The sequence below is a fragment of the Sceloporus undulatus genome, chromosome 3 (assembly GCF_019175285.1).
Source record: "Sceloporus undulatus isolate JIND9_A2432 ecotype Alabama chromosome 3, SceUnd_v1.1, whole genome shotgun sequence".
NCBI classification, from domain to species: domain Eukaryota; kingdom Metazoa; phylum Chordata; class Lepidosauria; order Squamata; family Phrynosomatidae; genus Sceloporus; species Sceloporus undulatus.
In genome coordinates this window covers 110,619,294-110,641,355 of record NC_056524.1, presented here as the reverse complement: position 1 = coordinate 110,641,355, position 22,062 = coordinate 110,619,294, and the positions used below count along the sequence as shown (strand labels likewise).

Here is a 22,062-nt window from a genome sequence, read left to right as displayed (position 1 = left end):
AGGGCTCATGCAATAAACTCTAGCAACAAACTCAAGCCTCTCTTCCACTTAAATCAGGGAAGCTCTCCCTCGAGCCACCTGAGGCTGGTTTGCTAACTGTCTTTCTGCAATCCTCCTGGATCTGCGCCTGCAAGCACTCTCGGCCCTTCTCTCCTGATAAGAAGGTACTTGCAGGCATGCCTCGTCTCCTGAATCACCACTAGGCTGTGGTACCGAAGGAAGCCTCTCTGTGGCACTAGGACCTGGTTGAATCTCCTCCTCTGGGACTGGAGGATCACAGCTGGGACCTGGCAGGGCAGGAACAGCACCTGGCGTTGCCTCAATCAGCCCTTGCTCTGGAGGAGGGTCATCCTCCTCCTCATCCTCCGAGAGCTGATCTTGGCTGGCCATGACACCAGGTCTATTTTTGTATATGCTCAGTATATGTTGCTTACTTAATGAACCTTGGGGACTTTATCACACAAGGGTTGAAAAGTGGAATTAGAGCAGGATAGAAGCATCTGTTACCATACCTTATCACATGATGCTGTGGATGTCCGATAGTTGGTCTGTAATCCATTTGTTGCTGGAGCACTACTCCTTGACAGGCAAAACTCAACGCCTGCCAATCCCACTATTTTTTCCACTATTGATACACATGTGATAAATTCCTCCCAACACACTCCCTAGAGGAGGGCAGTCACATGCTTCGAGCGGACATGATTCTGCCTCTGTCCCCTCTCCCCTTCCTCCTTGCTGTTCACAAGCAGGCTGCTTTTCTTTTCTTTTTACAATTCTTTTCTTTATTTTTCTTTATTTTTTTTTACTTATTTAATTTCCATGATCATGTAATTGCACTAAAATAATAATAAATACTGATGAAGGAATCCTGGGAAGGGCATAGGGCAGAAAGGTGGCCTATGAAGGCAGGTGTGTGGAAGAAAGAGACCAGGACAGAAACAGCACCATTTGGAAGAGCTGTGCGATAATCACTGCCCCCAACCTAGTAAGTTTGTGTTTCCTAGACTAACACAATTGTGGTGCTTTACAATCCTGGTGTGACAAAGTCCTTAAATAATACCTGTCAGGATGGATAGAGGAATGAGAATAAGTGACTGTGGCTACCCATCAAGATGACAAAATAAAATGTAGAAGAACTGAAGGTCCAATCTACTCTTAAGACACAAAAGAAAAAGAAAAAAGATTTTAGGAGAAATCTAAAACTTATCATGTGATCCAAAGAATGAAAAATTTCGAGAAAAATAAAGAACAGATATTACACATTAATTGATTTTGTTGATATACTGAACACATTGTTCTTATTTACTCTAAACATTTCGATTTTGTTATTTTTTAAAAAAAACAGGTTTCAGCCTCTCCATCTCCAGTAAATCAAAATACTGGGTAATTGGATTATTTTTTTAAAAAAAGTATATTCCATGTCAACATTTCTTTTCTTTCTTTTTTTAACATGTTATTTCACTTCTGAGGGAAAGGGGGGATATTCACAATAAAGCAGTCATAGAGCAAGCTAGAAAATAAAAAATCTTCATGTTCAGTTGTAGTCTGTAGACCATTGAAACATGCAGTGGATGCTCCTTATGCGCGGACTTGCCATCCATGGATTTGAGCATCAGTGGTGGAGACAGGGGTTAATAAGAGAGGGAGGAAGAAGTGGGGAGGAGGAGGAAGGAAAATGAAGAGGAAGAGGAGGAAACGCAGTGGTGGCAGGGTGAGTGAGAGGAGGATGAGAAGGAAGGAAGAGGAAGAATGGAGGCAGATGTGGAGGAGGGGAGGAGGAGGAGGGAAGAAAGAAAAAGGAGAAGAGGAGGAAGAGTAGAGGCGGCGGCAGCAGAGAAGGAGAAGAGCAGGAGGAGGAAGTGTCAAGGAAGAGGAGGATAAAGAGGCAGCCCTTTGCCACAGTGAGGGTGGCAAGGTGGGCTTTGGGGGGAAGGGATAGTGAAGTTGTGACAACACTAGCATTGAAAACAATGGGACTTGAGCATCAGCACATACCAATGTCCCACTGTATTTTTAGGATTACAGCTGAGGGCCTGAACACAGTAGTTCTAACTATTGCTCCTTTCCTCTTGTAAAACCTCCCTTGGATCTTTGGGTTATGTCCATTTATGCATGTAACATTTATCCTGAGGTATTACTTTTCCTGACTTTTGTACATATCCAACTAGAAAGTTAAAAAACTGCCTTGCTACAGAGCTGATAAAATATAGTGAAATCTGAAACCATGCCACACTAGACATCTTCATTTAACTTTAGACTTCCCATCTACAAGGAGATCATTCTGCTAAATAATTTGGCAACATACAATATTAAACTGTACTGCTATATAAAATTAATTTTATAATTCTCTAGTCTTATAAAATTAATTAATATAAAATTATGGAATGCCAGCAAAGTGTAATGGTTTGAGCACTGGACTACGACTCTGGAATCAGGGTTCAGTTTTCTACACAGCCTGGAAACCCACTGGGTGACCTTGGGCAAGTGACACTCTCTTCGGCCCTGTACACATCGGCATACAGCAGCAGCAGCAGCAGCAGCAACAACAACAACAACAACAACAACAACTTAAAATTAACCACTAGTTGTTAATAATAAATTTCACCTTCATGCAAAAGTGTCGTTCACTTGCCAAATCAGATGGCAATTAGAAAGATTAAGATCAAGATCTACATAGGCCAAAAGGCCGTTCTCCACCCCACCCACCCCCACCCCCGTTCTAAAATCATCCTGGTCAGATGGTGCATGGCCCAAAACTCGTTTCTGGTATGAACAGTCCAGATGGTGTCCGGCATGACCTACATTAAAACACTTACAATGGAGTCCTATTGGGCTGTCCAGAGCATCCACTGCTACCACAAACTGACAGTTCTAAGGCCTGAACGAGAGCCCCAGCATGTGACCATTGCTGGGTCCCTTGTTCTGACCTCAGAAGGAAGTGACCTGTGATCAGGGCAGATGCACTGGGTGGCCCAGTTGGATGCCTGTGTAGAAAAGGACAGCTGTGGGGCCAGAATACTCCCATCTGCCCCTGGAATGTCTTGGCCAGTGCAGACAACCCCTGAGTCTCTCACATTCATTTTTTGATTAGTTTTAATTTTCACTTGTGTGTGTACATATGTGTGTAAATGTGTGTGTGTGTGTGGGGGGGCATTAGTAAAGTTTTTTTCCCCTTCTTCAAGGGAGAAAGACAGAACCATTTGTGTATTTTTGTCATGAGTGGATGAGCACCTGGACAGAAAAATTTTGATTCAGAAAATTATGACTCACAGGGAAATTGTAAAACATTTCTTCTGCCAGGCAAATCCTTACCTTGTAGATCCACTGTTCACATGCCTCTTGTATCATTCCAGTCTGGCTCTTTGGAACCAATGCTGAAAGGTATCATCACTTCTATTTTCCTAGCTTCGTGCAGTGAATTTCTCTTGATTGATTGGCCATATTGCAATCTGTCCAGGTCTGACCAATGCAATGTTCCACAGTCTAATAATGTTTCTGTGATCATTTGATGCATTCTAAACTACTAAGCATTGTATTTTTAAGTGGTAAATGTATTCATACAAAGAAAGTAAAATTCTGCTTTGTAAAATTAATTATAGCCTATTCTCTCTCAAAGGTTCATTGGGAAAAGGTAGATTAAAATTATCTTCAATCACCAGAATATTTATTATTACTGGTAATTTGAAATTATTCTAATCAACTCAGATTTTCCCCATTTCTAAATTTAATCACTTCACTCTACCTTAGTATTACAGTCCCAGGTTGGTATCAGAAAGCTTCATTGTAAAAGCTGAAGTGAAATACCAATAAAATGGAAGTGCTTAACTACATTTCATAGGCCTCAGTTGTTCATAGTTGCTAACTTTTCTTGACTGATGCCTTTTTTCCTCCTACTCAGCAAATGTTGTCGCCTTGTGCTATGCCATCACAAGATAATTTTGCAGGTGTCACCTCTCTATCTGAGTGATTACAGAACAGAATACAAGACAGGGAAAGAAAATCAATGCCATACACTTATACACTGTTAAATGACATTATAACAGTTCATTAGGGAAGGCTTGGGTCAGTGGAATTCTGCAGTAAGTGCAGCATCTGTGAACCTGCATACATTTGCTGTATAGGTTTCCAATTTTCTTAAGTATTTTATTCTGGAACTTCATGAAATCATTGGTCTGTTATTTATTTAGTTATTATTTCCTGCTCCCTTGATCTGGCACACCTTGGATTTGCCACTGACAAAGGCATGAATAAGGACACTCTAGCAGGGGCACTGAGAGAGGAGATCTTGCATGAACAGGAATATTTACAGTATGATAAAATCCAGCAGTAAATATGTTGCATCTTTGTTTACTAAAATAATCTTTATCTTGCTATTGCACAATAAAAGAGCAACTGCAATAAATGTGAAAGCACACATAAAAATAATATTGATTGGTAAGAGGGAGAGGAAAGAAGGGGAGGAGAAAGAGAATTAAAGTAACAGAAAAAATAAAAAATTACATCAGAAATGCCATAAAATCTAAAGATAATAATAATAATAATAATAATAATAATAATAATAATAATGCCACTCTGAACACAATTGTCCTCATTAGATGGTAGAAACTAAAAATTGAAGATTGATCTGCTTATGGTTACTATATGAGCATCCAAATATAATGTTGGGTCCAGGAGTATTCCCAGACTGTTAGCTCTAACAAGAACAAGGTGACCTCTCTCCCAATATCCAGAACAAAACAGAATTTATGTAAGTGCAAGCTCCCATTAATTGAGTCTATTTTAACACAACTGGTTCTAGGCCTAGTCTTAAAAGCAGAGGAGTAAACTGTATGGCCTTTCAGATGTTATGGAATTACAATTCCTAACATTTCTCATCATTAGCTATCTTTGCTAGGACTCCTGGGAGTTGCAATCCAACAACATCTGGAAGATTGCATAATTCCCATCCCTTTAAAAACTGGATGTGTGTTTTTTAAAGACCATTAAATGTTTGGGAATTTTTTCTATGTAATAGTCTATATGCAGGAATCTACACTTTTTCCACAGAAAACATCACTTCCTGCACAGAAACTAAGGACTGGAATTCTTTTCTACATTCTGTTGTATAACTTTACATATACTTAGCTACATAGCAGAAGTGCTAAGAAACCTTGTTAGTGAATTACAAAGATATATAACAGGCCGCTAGCAAGAGTGTTCCAATGTGCATTGGGTTCTATTGATGTGCACAAGCACTCCCTAACTAGTGTCCCCATGCACAACAATCCTTGTGTACACCAATCACTTAGCTGACTACATAGTAAGGTAAGAGAAGTCCTTTACTAGATATGAGCATCATGGTACTGCCCAGTTCTAATTTCTACAAATATAAGTCCTCTTATGAAGATGTAAGCCCCCAACAGGATCCTGTCCAATATTGCTTAATATTGCAAAAATAATATCGCTCAGTGGATTTTCATGGCTAAGTGGCTCCCAGAGTCCTACTCAAACACTCAAACCATGACATAGGCAGTGGGCAACTGTGCATGAGTAGGAGACCACAATAGCCCCCCCCCCTGAAGACCAGTGCCACACATTTTTTATAATAACAATTAATGTTTGGCCCCCAAAGGCTCTCTGAGGGACACTGGGAATATTTTAATCATTTTTGAGGCCTTCCTGGACCATTTTAAGCTCAGTAGAAGCTTTTTTAAAAATAAGTGAATTCTGCACACTTTCTGTTATTAAAAAAACCCAGCCTTTTCAAGCCCTAAAATGAGGTAACAAAACATGCTAGAAAGGCACTCCATGCCTTCTAGGAGGCATTTTAGAGTGTTTTGCAAAATAAACAAATTATTTTTCTGTCTCTGGAGTTCACAAACATGATCCTATGGGCTGCATGTGGCCTGCAGACTGCATTTTCCCCATCCCTGCTATCTAGTTAAAGTTAAGTAAGGATTGTTTTTGTGGGTTTTTCAGGCTAAGAGGCCATGTTCTAGAAGAGGTTTTTCCTGATATTCCACTAGCAACTGTGGTTGGCATCTTCAGAGAAATGTCAGGAATAAACTCTTCTAGAACACAGCCTCCAGAGAACAGGACCTGGAGCAATGGATGCAAGCTGCAGGAAAAGAGATTCCACCTGAACATTAGGAGGAACTTCCTGACAGTAAGGGCTGTTCGACAGTGGAACACACTCCCTCAGAGAGTGGTGGAGTCTCCTTCTTTGGAGGTCTTTAAGCAGAGGCTGGATGACCATCTGTCGGGGATGCTTTGATTGAGATTTCCTGCATGGCAAGGGGTTGGACTGGATGGCCCTTGTGGTCTCTTCCAACTCTATGATTCTATGATTCATAGCCCCCCACCCCCCACAAAAACTATGGATGCCAGCCATGAAAGCCTTCAACTTCACATGTGCAAGGATTCTAAAATTATTTTGAATTTTCCACATTGCCGAACAGGTTGGTTATACATTTACCATAAAAACAGACACCTCCTGGGTTTGTTAGATTTTGTCTAGCAACAGAAAAACCCTTGCATATGATAGTTTAATGCATGCTGCTTTTGCTCTTTCATCTCATTTCCAATCACTACAGGTTGGAGAAACAGAACTCCTGTTTACAGTGACTTTGTGAAGGTGATAAAGCTGCAGCAACGAGAAAGCTGAAGGAGAGCCACATTTCTTTATTTAGGCTTGATATCGAAATCATTCATCTTTTTCTTTTCCTCCTTGGTTCAATATTGCAGTGTAAAGGAATTATGCTTTGTAACCTTTTGCTGGTTTCTCATTGATCAATGACATTAATATATCTGCACATGATGCACAGAACAAATTAATATAAATTTGAACTTCAGTGTGTTTTTCCCTTGTGATAGACTGTATAGAACAAGAGTCATCATTACTGCAGTCCTAATGTCCATTTTCATCTCCCCCTAATTCTCTACCGTTAATAATTCTGTTTTGAAGACAGAACACACAAAGGCCGCTTCATGCCCCAAAAGGTTAGCCCTGCAAACTATGGGACAATGACATAAGTATATAAGAGGGAGAGTACAAATAAGTACCATTTCATGAACTTTAAAGTATTTGTTTGCTTGTTTAAACTTTTGTATGTTAAATACATCAAATGCACAAAAGCCTATCCCACAATATATTTACTGGTCTTTAAATTGAGAGCCAATGTAGTTAATACAAAATTAAGGAGAGCCAGCATGGCATAGTGGTTTGAGTGTTGGACTATGACTCTGGAACCAGGGTTTGATTCCCCACTCAGCCACAGAAAACCACAAGGTGACCTTTGGTGAGTCACATACTCTCAGCTCCAGAAACCCCATGATAGATTTGCCTTAGGATTGCCATAAGTCAAAAATGACTTAAAGACAACAACAACAAAAATAACAAATGTATGTATTCAAGTATAAGGGCAAGTAATTCAGGAAAAATTAACAACTTCCTTGTTGCAAAAGCTCCACTGGCTCCTGTTTCGTTTCCAGAAACAATTCAGATGGCCTATTATGCCCTATACAGCTTGGATCCAGGCTATTTGAAGGGCCATATCTTTGTTTATGAGCCCATCAGAGCTCTACAATTTTGTGGAGAGGCCTTTGTCTCTGTCTCACCACTTTCTTAGGCTTGTTTGGTGAGAACAAGATAGAGGGCCTTCTCGGTAGATGCTCCTAAACTTTGGAACTCCTTTTCTAGGGATGTCATCATCCATAGTCTCCTTCCATTAGGCTTTCTTTCTTTCTTTCTTTCTTTCTTTCTTTCTTTCTTTCTTTCTAAAATAATGTCATCATGCTTTTAGAAACTGAAAGGGATGGCCTTTTAATTCTTTGTGGTCCTGTTTTTAAAGGAAGACACACATATATGAAGGGCCACAATATCCTAGCTCCTGCCATGTATAGATATTCCTTCTGCTGGTTCTCTTGAAATATCTGGTGCATTTTTAGTCTCAGTGAGTACCTCAGATTTCAGTGGTATCACATGTTACAATATGGACAAAGATTGTCTTTGTTGGAACACCTTCCCTATGGGATGTTCTGCTGAAGTTGGGAAAGACTGGTATCATGGATCATCTAATAAGGCAAATGCTAAGCATACAAAAAAAAGTTTTTCTGTGGTTGTTCCTAGCAAGACTAATGATTGCTAGACACTGGATGCCTCAAGAGAAAATAAACATGTTTAAGTGGTGAAGAGAAATATGGCACTTTGAATAAAACACTGACTTAAAATGAAAAAGCACTAAGAGAACCAAAAGAGGACACGTTTATGAAAGCATGGATGACCTTGATCACAAGATGTGGATCCAGAAGCATAGGGTCAAGCATAGGGTCACACTAATGATTCTGGAAAAGATTAGCATGCAAAAGGATCTTGTAGCACTTTTGAGATCAACTATGTGAAAGAAATTCTAGCATAAGCTTTTGTAGACTTAGGTGAAAAACAGACCACCCAGAAAGGGTGGATTGGGGCCACCCCACAGCAGCTCACCCTGGAGCCATGGCAAACAGCAGGATGTGGCCCCAATCCACCTTGCCTCTGCAGTTCTTGACAATGCTCTGAAAAGAAGTGTTTTTTCTTCTTCTTTTTACTCTTCCTTTTCAGAGCAGCTTTTCTCAGTTGGGGTGGCTCTTGGGAAGCTCCAGGGTGTGTGTCATAGGATCGTCATACCCCCAAGCCACCCAGACCTATTATGCCCATTTGTTTAGCTTCTTGATCTACTTTCTCAGATGCCTCCATGGAAGTAGACAAAGTCTACAAAAGCCTATGCTACAACTTCTTTTACATTGTTGGGGCCAAACAGATGGCCTGGAACAGCCAGCTTCCAGGTGGCTTGGGGTTGTGGCATTTTGATGGTGCACACCCCCAAGACCCTCAGAAGTTGCACTGGACGATTATACAAAGGCGGCTTCCAGTTGCTTCAGAGGCATGGTATTTTGAGGACACCCCCTCCCAAAGCTTCCAGAAGCCATTCTGGGGTTGCTCTGGAGCTGCCTAAGGTAGCCCAAAACCAGCCTCAAAAGGTGGTGGGGTGGATTGAGTCCACAGTGTATGCTTGCCCTGAATATGGGACAAGAAGCTCTAGGGCAGCCCCAATCCACCCTTGTGGGGCAATCTGTTTTGGCCCTTCCTCTCAAAGACACTACAAAGTTCCTTTGCATATTGATATTCAAGACTGACATGGCTCTGTCTCTAAATTCTACCACTCCGGACAAGACCTTTGGACACATTTTGAACTCTGAAGGAAGTGCAGTGGATGCCACCTTTGGACTCTTAAGTCCAAAGAAATAGAAGCAAACCACACTTTTATTATTGACTACTAAAACACTGATAGTGCTATCCTCTTGATTCTGCTGCTGGAAGAAACTCCATTGCATCCTGTCCATTTTCTTAAGCTCTTTCCTCAGTACTCGCTATATGATCTATCAATTTTGTCCCAAGTATTTTCTTTTCAGTAGATCCTCAAAGAGCTTCCATCATGATAAAATGTATAAACCCAAACGTGCCAGTGTATAGTTATGTATAACTGTGCTAGTTATTACAACCCCTTACTCACAATTAGCAGTTGGTGCAACTAAATGCTATCCACGGATGCAGGGATTACTTCTCCCCCTCCTCAGCTTTATTTTGAAAAATGATGCTTAGGCCAAAGGGATCCCCAAATGTTCCCCATGTTCTAATAGTATCTGGGAATAGTTTTAATTTTGGCTTCTCCCAAAACTGGGAAAAGCTATCCATCTTCAGGAAACTAAGCAGACCATGAAATAGAACAGATATTCGGGTCTGAGAAATGTCCTGTCAGAATACGCACTGAAATGTACTTCACAACCTCTCCTGAGAAAACTGAAAAGAAGATAGTGGATTTTTTAAAAAAAGTCAAAGAAAAGCAATAGAAAGAATAAGCACATTCATTTGAAATTGAGAACTTTCTTATCTCTGTCCAGAACCCACCCTGCTTGAAAGTTCTATCAGATTTCATCCTCTGGGGCAATTATATTCTCCCCATCTTTTTGATAAAGCTGCTGACATTTTACTGCCTCTCACTTAACCTTCTGCTTCTCATTCTCATGGTAATAAACTGGGGAAGAGTCTACTCTTGCATGGTGTGCAGCATTGCACATTTTGATGTGCTAAATTACATTTATTTTTTTTAAAAAAGAAATCTCCACTACCATAGTCTAATAAGAGAAACACAAAATGTTTGTCATTCTAGAGTATAATGGAATATATTTCGCATAGTTTCATCTTAAAATGCTCGTATGTAATTCAAAAGGATTAGGGAAAGATTTAAGGATGCATTATATTTTAACTTGCACAAATTCCAATCGCATTACAGGGTATTGTACATGGTGTATTGAAATTTCCAAGTGATTCATGACAGCTCTTCCACTTAAAATACTGTATGTGAGTTCTGGCTGATTTCCCCCCTCTTTACTCCCCCCCCCATACAAATTACCACATTTTTCAAGTTCCATAGAAACAATAATCCTCACAGTAAACCAAGTAAGTACTGTGTGAATATGTGCCTCCCTTTCTTTTCTTTCTTTGAATCACTCAGAAGCTGCTGTGTTCAGAAAATGAGCAGTAACACTTTCATGAAAAACCAAGCAGAGGCATTTCAAGGGAGGAAGACAATGACCTACGTTCTCATCTAATGTTCAGGGAGATTAATTTGAACACTTTCCATAAAGGTAGGTAAGAATTTTTTATCTAATTACAGATGCCCCTCCTAATCCATTTGGAAGGTATTCACTGAAGGTCAAAACTCATCCAGGAAAGCTTCACGGAACATCTGGTACTTTACCACTTGAACTGCAGGGAATCGAGTGCATTGCTACAAAGGGCTTTGATTTTCAGTTCTCTATTCCCAAAGGCACCTTCCAAAGTAAGGCTGGAAAGTCTGACCTGCCAAACATGAGTCAAAACAGTAATGGGAGGATTTAGACCAAGGAAGAAGGCTCAGGAAAGGAGGAACATAGTATCAAAACATAGATTAGGTGAAGTAAAAATAGAAGGCCAGGCCTTCTGTTGTATTCTCAGGGCTCCAGTTTACACTCCTCTTTGTGTTTAAAATATTTATCCCTTTTGATTGCATGCCTTTACAGTGGTATCCTTTACATGTTTACTAAGAAGTGTCACTGAGTCCAATAGAACTTATTTCCAGCTTAGTTGGTCCAGGATTTCAAGCCTATGGTTCCCATAGGTATATTTCCTCCTATGCTGAGTGCAAAAGCAGGAGGAGAAAATTGGAGGGGAAAGATGAAGAAAGGATAAGGACAAGAGAACATAGGGATGGTATGAAAAAGTGATTTAGCAAATAATAATAATAATAATAATAATAATAATAATAATAATAATAATTCAGGAATTTGATGCACTATGCAATGAGAAATGAATTAATGACATGGCTTCTAACTCTGGCTTTCAGATAAGACTTTTAGTGTAAAAGACTGCTCCCAACTCCAAATTCTGTACAAGTTGCTGATGATTATTGTCCTCAGTTTGTAACGCTAACTTATTTACCCACCTTTTAAACAAGGTAGCCGCAAATGCTAGCATTTCTTGGAGAGGTGGTGGTGGTTGTTTGTTGTTGTTGTGTGTCTTCAAGTCATTTCTGATTTATAGTGATCGTAAGGTGAACCTATCATAAGGTTTTCTTGACAAGATTTGTTCAGAGGAGATTTTCCATTGCTTTCCCATGAGGTTGAGAGAAGGAAATCGAACCTTGGTCTCCACAGTCTTAGTCCAACACTGAGACCACTACACCATGCTGGTTTTCTATTTAATATTTTACCTCTTATAAAATGACTCTTTGGAGGTCTTTATCAGCTCCATATAGTGCTAGTAGAAAAGGCTATAATAAATTATTTTTGAATGTTTTAAATCTTGTCTAGTGTGTCCTTCTTGTGAGGGACAAATTAGTAGAATTTATAGCCTTCGCAAGCCCAGAACAATGTTTAACTGGCTGAGCAGGCCTTTGGAGCAGAGCCTATAGATCCCATCCATTTTAGTAGGACTTGTTCACATGTGACCACATGTCTTAAGAAATGAATATAAGTTGTAATATCAGTGAAGATGCATCTTGCTTGTTCACTAGCTGTATTGAGATAACCTCAAAACACACACACAACCCTTCTATTGTGATTTCATAACATAATAACAGTTCAGCTTATCCTTCCAGTGTCTTTTCGTTTCAGCTTTGCAAGTTGCTTCTACCCATGTTTCTAATTTTGTTATGATTAATTCACGGTCTTCCATAATTTATGGCTTTTGCTTTCCGTTCCCAAGGTGACTTCGTCTGCTGTTTCATTTCTGCCCTGCTTATCACCTAGCTGTTTAATTTCTCTGTGGTGAAAGAATACACTTACTTGAAAATCTATTGTCTTTTGCAATTATATATAATATTTTGCAATTATATATTAGCCCTAAGGATTTAGTCAGTAATTTGCCCTGTTAACCAGGAAAAAGAAATCATGATAAAGACTGATTTAGTAATCCTTGCCAGTGGCCTTTTATGCCTTCAGAAGCCCTTCTCAATTTGTTGAGTCCCTCAAGATAAGTCCAGCTATTCCTGAAAGCTTATGAACTCTGCAGGACTCGGCAGTGTCACCTGAAGCAAATTTGGTGAGATGAGTTTTCCAAGTGTTACTTCTAGCAGTAAAAGAACATTTTTGCACACATGTAGCCCATACCACATTTTTTTATGCAAGCTCTAAAAAATAAATGCTCTCTGCCCCAAGTCTCCACATGCAAGGCCACATAGTGGAGGGTGGGACCCGAACAGTAATATTTGACATTCTTTTCTCTTGAGATGTTTAATATAAGCTTTGTTGATACATGCATTCAGTATGGAAGGCTGGGGAAGAAAATGACAGGGAAATGCTGATGATTAGCCTGAAGTCAAGATTAAGTGTAACAAAGAAAGAGATAAAACTATAACTTTTAATAATGGATTGCAATCCAGAGTCACTTAGAAGCAAGACAGTGAGTGTCAGCAGCACTGTGGTTTGCACAAGGTATGGTCACATTAATATTGTTGTAAATCAGAAGTGGGGAAGTATAACCCCCTGCAAGGAGACCCCTGAAATCCCTGGACTGTTCTATTGTTGGGGGGGGGGGGGACAGCAGAATTTTCACCCCTCCAAAACACTGAAAAACTACCTAAATGAACACAACGAAAACATGGTGGTTCAGGTCACTATGTCTACACAGTCCCAGGAAAATTGGGGGGAAATGGTCATTCTAGGTTGAATTCTGGAAAGGAGCAGTGCAGTCCAGGGAGAGGGCATGAAAGGAATGTTACCCCACCGCCTACATAAGTTGCCTGATCCTGTTGTAAATATTACTACTAGCTTGGGCCACTTTGCCATTGTGCCGCCATGTTGTTGCTCCAAAAGCTATTCATTGTAATAGTTAAAATATGTTGCCATTTATTTGATTTAATCATCCCTATCTACCTTTAATAAAGTTCTCTTTTTTACAATTCAAATTAATTAGGAAATAGCTCCCAGTTAATGTAACCCAGTAATTTCCATATAAGGGTTCTAGCTGACCCACTCTCAGTTCTATTGTAGACATTAAAAGACTTATCCAAGATGGTGAACCTGTTTTGAGGATATGGTCTGGTGCTGGGAATAGTTCCCTTAAAATCTGGAATAAAACTCAGAGTGGACTCCCCGTATACCTGACATGGAAGCCACTGGCTTTCCAGGTTACACACTGGAAATGTACATATTTATACATTTCATTATTTTTGTTGTTGTGTGACTTCAAGTAATTTCTGACTTATGGTGACCCTAAGGTGTTCTTGGCAAAATGTGTTCAGAGGAGGTTTGCCTTTGCCTTCCTCTGAGGCTAAGTGTGACTTGCCCAAGATCACCCAAGTAGGTTTCCATGGTTGATCAGGAATTTGAACTCTGGCCTCCTAGTGTTCTGAGTCGAACACTGAAACCACTACATGACACTAGCTCCCATTTCATTGTAGCAGGCAAGAATGAGTAATTTTACCATCATCACTGAAAGTTGTCCAAAACTTTGCAATTTTTGAAGTCTATTTACAACTCAGGACTACACTTGTGAAAAACAAAACAAAACCAAATCATTTTAAAAAAAAAAACCCGAGGAAATAGGTTTCCTGCACAGAAAACAGCATTTTCTACAGAATAAACAACATTTCTGCACTGTTTTCTATAATGCATTCTGTGTAGGAAACCTGTTCCAATGAAGAACATTGTGTTTCCAAGATGGAATTTATTTTCTGCACACTTTAAAAAATGGAGAATAACTTCTGAACTGCAAAGTCTTGCCTGTCTTAGGTTCTTTTCATTTCTCAACACCCAACAAAATAATTTTGACCATTTTTCAAATAGGTTTGGATAAGGTTTCCATTTCTGTTATCACCCTTTTCGAATCTTATGGGATCTCTTTTCAGGGTTTTTAGGTTTGCATGTATTCCACACATGCACACCCCTCTCCATCCCAACACATTTGGTATTAAAGGAATGTCTACCTTGCTGACTCTTCTCAAAATCAAACATATTTTGGGATGGAGAGAGACTCAAAACAGTAAAAAGCCAGAAATGATCACCATAGGGAAAATCATAGGGATTAGAAAGAGTACTATACAGAGATGTTATGGAAAGTTCTTCACTTGGTATCTGTTTGCCAAGTGTTTATGCTTTTACGTTGGAATACTAAAGCATTTTGGTCATCTCAAATGTTTGCAGACATGACAAATCTCATGGATGTACTGGATATTGTCATTCATGTGACAAATCCCCTCCCTGCCATTTCTGCCACCACCACTACCATAACCAAAACACCTCTTATACAGGGTGCCTTCTGTCCCTGCTTCTTTACACTAACAAGTTTGAAGGACTGAATAGTGAAGATAGTGCTATTGGCTCCCTTAGGGCTCAGTTCAAAACAAGGAGAAGTGAAGCCTTCAGGCTGTGCTCTGATGTGTACATCAAAGTGACACAGAGACCTGACATAACTAGAAGGAAAGAAATTTGCTGTCAAAAATGTTGTGCTTGTTTTGAATCTTGACATCTTTGCTGTCACCTTCCCAACAAGACTGTAACCTGGCATGTGGTCCAGTGTCTGGCACACCTCTGCCATTGCCCTTTGATACTTTGATTTAGGCAAATACAAGGAGAAGAATACAGAATTTTGTAGAAATGTGGGAGGTCACAGTGCCAATTCCCTAGAGTGAAGTACTTATTCTTAACTTCCATCTTTCCCTTTTAGTCAGTGAAGTTGTAGCCTATATGTATTGATAGAAGTAATTTTCAAAACAAACTATTGTTTGTTCAGGCTACAATCCTAAAGGACTAAATTCTACTGAATTCTGTGGAAACAGATTTTGAGTAAACATGTGTAGGACTGAACTGATATATTTTTCTCTGTCTTACCATCCACATTTTAATCAATAGGATTATTTTATTCTGTTGTTCAATATGATGATCAGAATTAAATCCTCAATGTTTTCACTCTCAAAACCATCCTATCACAGTGCTATGCTCTTTTAAATCAGTTTCAAAAAGAAAAAGTCCATTACAATTTGGCACACAGCTGATGCATATAAATTGAACCATCTGCTGTTTCTTCAGTGGATCTGCAATCTTCCAAGTCTTCATAACAACAGAAATAGACAAACAAGGATTGCCCTTGGAGCAGACTAATCTCATCAAAGGTTTAAAGTTGACTAACTTTACGACCTTGTCCTAAGAAAACAGATGTGATGAAGTTGGCAGACGTCACCATTCAGTACACAAAGCTTGAGATGGTGTCATGTCTGAACATGGTGAGAATCAGTGTTTGGTAACTGGTATATCCTAGACTCACGAAGGAGAACTTGGTGCATAATTGAACAATTTTAGGATGAAACAATCCACAAAAGTTTTTTTTTAAAAAAAGAATCATAGTCACAGATGAAAAAAATATTTTCATGTTCCACATCCATTCAATTTAAAGACACACTTTGTTGTTTTGCTATGTAGCTTGCTTGCTTGACTCTTACCTTGGGATCTCATGAAACATATGAGATTTTTGTTAGTAATGAAGATAGCGATACCTACCCCCCTCTGAAGAAACTTGCCAAGAAACCCCCATGATAGATTTCCCTTAGGGTCACCTAAGTCTAAGAAATGGCTTGAAGACACATAACAAAAACAACAAAGGGGTATCAAATAAATAAATAAATTGCAGCTTTAACTGTAAAAGACTTTAAATACAAAGAAACAACACCACCAAAACCCAGCATTTCCCCCTGGGCAAGTAGCAGACATGACAAAACAACAGGAAATAACCAATTAGTAAGCCCTTGGTAATCATGATCATGTTCCATGACTTTATCCCTCCTCCCCTCTCTCCCTTTGTTACCACAGAATCCTAGAGTTGGAAGGGACCCCAAAAGGCCATCCAGTCCATGCACATTCTGCCATGCAGGAATATATAGAATCATAGGAGTTTATCACACTAAGGAGATCCCATTGAAAAATGGGATTTAAACTAGATTTGATTTTTTTTTAAATGTGGGAAGTTTGATCCCACTGGATGACTCCCAAAGTACAATAATGTGAAGTTAAACCAAACACAAAGCAGAGAAAACCGGCAGCTTTTTACTTTTTGGAAAGTAAAAAGCTGCTGGTTTTCTCTGCTTTGTGTTCAGTTTAACTTTGAATTATTTTGTTTTAAGTGTGACATTATCTGATAAACTTCCCGCTTTCGCGTTCCCCCTCCCCCTTTAAATCTCTTTTAAATCCCATTTTTCTTCAGGATCTCCCTAGTGTGATAAAGTCCATAGATTTGGAAGAGATTGTTGGTGGTGTCGCATGCTTTCAATTCATTTCTGACTTATGATTACCCTAATGTGAGCCTATCACAGGCGTTACTTGGCAAGACTGGTTCAGAACCTCTGGGGAGGTTTGTCATTGCCTTCCTCTGAGAGTATGTGATTTGCCCAAGGTCACCCAGTGAGTTTACATGGCTGACCTGGGATTTGAACCCTGGTTTCCAGAGTGCACATGTCCATGGATGTTCTTAGCATGAACCAATTTCTCTTAGAATCACTTAGACTATATGTTTATGGCTGCCTTGAGTCCTTACAACTGCCATCAATGTAATTGATTTTGAACATTCCCTTCGACACTTCCAACATAATTTTTCCCTATTTCCATATATTTTGCTTATTTTGTCTGGAGAGAGGTGCCATCTATAGAGAATTTAATAAAAAATGTCTTTTACACCTTGACTAGCAGAATATTTTAACCTTTTATTGCAGGATCTCTCCCAATGACATAGTTTGAATGTTTGTCCACAATTTTTTGCCCATTTGCCCATATTCCCTTTCTTGATAAAAGGGCAGGTTTCTACAACAAAATAATTTCTTCTAATTCAGTCTCAGCATTTGCTTAGCCCACTGTTTTTTTTTATCCACTATGAATCTTGATTTTAATTGTCGGTACAAGAACCACCCTCAGTTTTGACCTTCTGATCTTATTTGTTCTAATGTTTTCATTTCATAGCCATTCCAATCTTTCCTTAGAATTTCATTGCATTTTATCCATTTTCTTTCCTCTGGGCATTTGTTCTGACTAAGGCCTCATGGGATGATACCCCTAATAGTACTTGGGGACATATTCTTCTTTTGTATTTTTTCCACACTTTGTATATAGACGTTCTAATAAAATGATTATTAAAGTCACTATTAACCTGTACTTTTTCATAAAATAAATAGGAATGGAACCCAAAAAATGATTCTGAACCTTCTAATTTTAGTAGCTGTTTATCTTCTAATTTCATCTGATCTTTTAGCTATATAAAAGAAGTAGCTTCAAAATACAACTTTAGATTAGGTACTGCAAAGCCACCCCTTTCTACTGCATCTTGCATATATTTTTATTTGATCCTGGGTTTTTTTTCCTGCCCATATATATTCATTTTTAATTATTTGTATGGACTGAAATAAAAAAAGGAATCTAGGTAGGACATTTATTTTCACTACGGAGTATTAGTGTATTATTAAGTGTAGTCTTAAATCTTACTTTTTTTGTTGAGTCATTGTTTTCAGCCAAACACACAAACAGACCTTTTTTTGTCTCCCCCCCCCCCCCCCCGCCCCCAGACATGTCTGATTACAATACACAGATCATGTAGGGAAAAGAATTACAATTCCCAGGAAGCCACAAGAAGAAATGTCATGTTGATTTAAGCAAGTGCCTTATCTGTCAGGATGAAAACGATTAAAAACTACTACAGCCACGAACAGAAGAAAATGTATCTTGGAAGCAGCAGTGATTAGGAGTGATATTGTCACAAAAAGGTTGTGACAATCTTCACTGATACTGGATTTATGTGTCATGTAAATAACAGGGCTATAAACAATATTCTCAAATTTTCTCATCCTTTAAAAAAAGAAAGAAAAAGAAGAGAGGCTTGACATATAGAGACACCTTCTTGGAAAAATAAAAGTCAACTGCTACCAGATTTTTCAAAATAAAATGATGGAAAGATTTTTGCACAAAAATATTGACCAAGATTCTGCATTGTCTTACATAATTACAATGATAGGGTTCCATTGTCATAATTACATCTGACAGTTCCCCCACCCCAGCCTACCATTCCAGCCTGGCAACACCTTAGCCAAAGAATTTCTCAGATTGTTCTGCTGGAAAATGGCATCTGTAATGCTCTTCTGGGACACATTGAAAACAGGCAACTGGAGAGATTCCTCAGGGTTCTGCCACAAATGCTTGTCTCAGGTCACCTTATGACTGGAAGAGCACTGCAGGCATAAATTTCTAGCACCTTAACCTGCAGCACCATGAAAACCCTTCAGCTAAGGTGATGTCAGGGCAGAACATTAGGTGTGGATGGGTCATTAATGGCTGTACATGCGACTCCCCATCAGTTGCAAGATTGTAAGTCCAGCTAATGATCTTATAACCAATTCTTTTAAAGGAAAAGACTTCACAGCTTTCACAAAAACATTTTTGTGCAAAAACATTTTCATATTTGTTAAAGAAAAAGAAAGTTTCCACATGCAAAAAATATTAAAATGTGCAAAACATCTTGTAAAATTACCTATGGGGTGAAACATTCTATATTTTTTGTTGTATGTAATAATTTACATCCCTGCTAAATAACTATTGCTATGTGCAATAGGAGGAAAATGTCCTTTCATAAGAACGGAAGAAAATGGATTTTGCTATCTACCTGAATAAAGAGTTACTTGGATGGTTATTTTCATGCTACTACTTAGCTGCCATGATTCCATTCCATGGAATTCTGAGATGTGTAGTTTTGTAAGGTATTTAAAATTTGCAGATCACAGGATTCTTTATGATTCAGTAATGGCAGTTCAAGTGGTATAATTGTGTAGTGAGGAGATAAAATGAAGAATCTTCTCAGGCGGGGTACAGACCGCCGCTTTGCGGCGGTCTGCTGCCGCCGCCAGTAAGTCCGCTGGGGAGCCGGAGCCTTCAGACGGCCCGACTCCCGCGCGGACCGAAAAAAGAAGCTCCAAAATGGAGCTTCTTTTAGCGTCGCGTTTGCAACGTAGCGAGGCGCCAGGGGCGCGCTTGCTATGTCAGCAGCAGCGCGACGCGTACGGACGCTAAGCGTCCGATACGCAAAGATGGCGCCGGCCATGTAGAAGGGCCGGCGCCATCTTGTACGGACGGAGTCCGTACTAGGCCATGGGGCGTCTAAAAGAGACGCCCCTTTTTTAAAATGGGACGTCCTCTGGACGTCCCAAATGGCGGTGCAGAAAGCACCTCAGTAAGGATTACAGGACAGAACCTTCTTTTATATACAGTCAAGGGCATGCTCACACTGATAGAAATCATTGGCAAATCCTCCTTGGGTAATACAAAACAAGTAAAGATCTAACTGAATAAGTGTTAGGTTTCTAATTGTTGAAATTCAAAAGTGCTCCAAAATTTCTATTCTGCTTTAATTCCACTTTTTAGCCTCAGTTCATAATCTCTTTTGGTATATCCAACACAGGGAAAGCACTTGGAGAATCCCCACTGTCAAGGTCAAACTGTAGAAAGAAGATGAGTATCTCAAATAAATAAATAAATAAATAAATAAAAATAAAATAAAATAAAATCCTACAACCCCACCTTCTGTTTCTGTGCCAAACAAGTGTGCTGGTAGCTGAAAGAACTCTAAATGGTCTTCTAAGATTATGTTTTCCTGAAGGGAGTAATTTGATCCAGCCTGTACTGGAACTCTATAAAATCAGGGTTCTCTCTACGCTCTTATACAAAGCTCCATTGTGGGCATTAACAAATTCTGGTCAATTGGAAAAAGCACAAAACTAGTTTTTGTGCAGACTCTTGTTTGTGCTCATCTCACCTACAAACTTACCTCTCTTCCGTGCAGAACTAGAAGTCATGACAATTAGATCAGAAGCTCTCAGATTAGCTCTGCACAAAGCACACTGAAGAAATCATCCAGTTTGAGACTGCTAGCACCCTGCTACAGAATGCCAAGGCAGCATTTCCCCCATAGCTTTATTAGGGTTTCTCACTTTTTACCAAGTTGATGGAGTGTGTTTTTAGTTATTTGGCATGCAAAACATCTAGAATTTCCCCTCAGTAGTTTTGCAAATACTTAAAGCACTTACAACACTGTCAGTTAGGCTTCCCAGGTCTCTAATTGTTGGGTAAAATCACAGAAAATCTTTGGATCAATGGGTAGAAGGCAACTGCAGGGTAAGCACTGTAGAAGGAAGAAAAAGTATATTTTTTGTTCAGAGGGTGGCTTTAAGGACTGAATACCCTTTCTCACTAATTTGCAGGTCATAGTAAATCTCCCTGGTTTAACATGAAGATGTATGTAGCACAGTGACTATGGGATTAGACCCATGAAACTGCATGTGTATACAGAACTAACAAATGTGGCAAACATCTTCTAAATCAACATAACATTTCATGAATTTCTAGAATTTGTTAATTTGAAAAAATATTATTTCACCACACAGGAGTCATGATAACACTTTCACATTTAACAACTGCATCACTATGATTCCCTAGACTCCTACTGATTTGTACTAGACTCTTGGAATTTGTATTTTTGTGAGGCACTAGAGCTTTCTGATTAAGAACATTAAGTAACCCCTAAACTGAAAATCCCAAGATTCCATACAGTGTTGCCATGACCTTTGGAACTGTCGGGCTATTCTTGTGTAGTGTAGAAGAGCCCATGTAGTCATAGTTCATACTGGATGTCTCCTCCTCCTCCTCCTCCTTTTTCTCTTTTTCTTGTAAATGGTTGTCCAACCAAACTTCTTCTGATGAAATGAACAATTACAGTCCACCCTCCATATCCGTAGACTTGCAATGCATGGACTTGAGCATCTGTGTATGGCAAGCCCATGGGGTGGGGGGGGGAGAAAGGAGGAGGAGGCAGAGAAGAGGAAGCAAAAGAAAAAGAAAGAGGAAAAGAAGGAAGAGCCACAGGGGAGGAGGTGAAAGGAGGAGGAGGCTGGAAAGAGGAAGAAGGAGGAGGAGGAGGAGGAGGAGAAAGAGCCACAGCAGTGGCAATGGGAGGGGGAAGAGGAAAAAAAGGAGGAGGAGACAGGAAAGAGGAGGAAGAAAAGGTAGCCCCCTGCTACTTGCCTCAGTAAGAGTGGCGAGGCTGGCTTTGGGGGGGGGGGGAAATGCCATTGTCCCCAATAGTGGCATGGCTACATGGCCTCACCACCATTAAATACTATGGGACTTGAAAATCCATTGATTTTGGTTTCCAAGGGGACATCTGGAATGGAGGGCCCACTCTATTATTACGAAGAGGAGAGAACCTTTGCAGTTTTATTCACTTGGTAGTCCTATTAAAAGTTAATATGGACCTAAAAAAATGTACCTGTCTATGCAGTTGTATGTTTAAATTTTTAGTCTAGTGGCCTGTCCACATGCTCACAAGCCCTTCTTCTCAGGATTTCAGACCATGCGAAAATGGGGAAAGCCCTCTAGACCTGCCCAGTATATTCCCATCTCTTGACTGGATCCCACCTCCTGTACCACCCCTGCTCTTGTTTCTTCATTTCAGTGTTTTAAGCAGGTTAAATAGAATAC

General features: G+C 39.6%; 1 long non-coding RNA gene across 1 annotated transcript in view; it reads left to right on the top strand.

Moving 5' to 3' along the window:
- Positions 1–10,539: 10,539 nt before the first annotated feature.
- Positions 10,540–22,062, top strand: part of LOC121924769 — a 96,224-nt gene continuing 84,701 nt past the window's right edge. The window contains exon 1 of the long non-coding RNA XR_006102716.1: positions 10,540–10,668. This is a non-coding gene — a long non-coding RNA (uncharacterized LOC121924769). The remainder of the gene's footprint in view (positions 10,669–22,062) is intronic.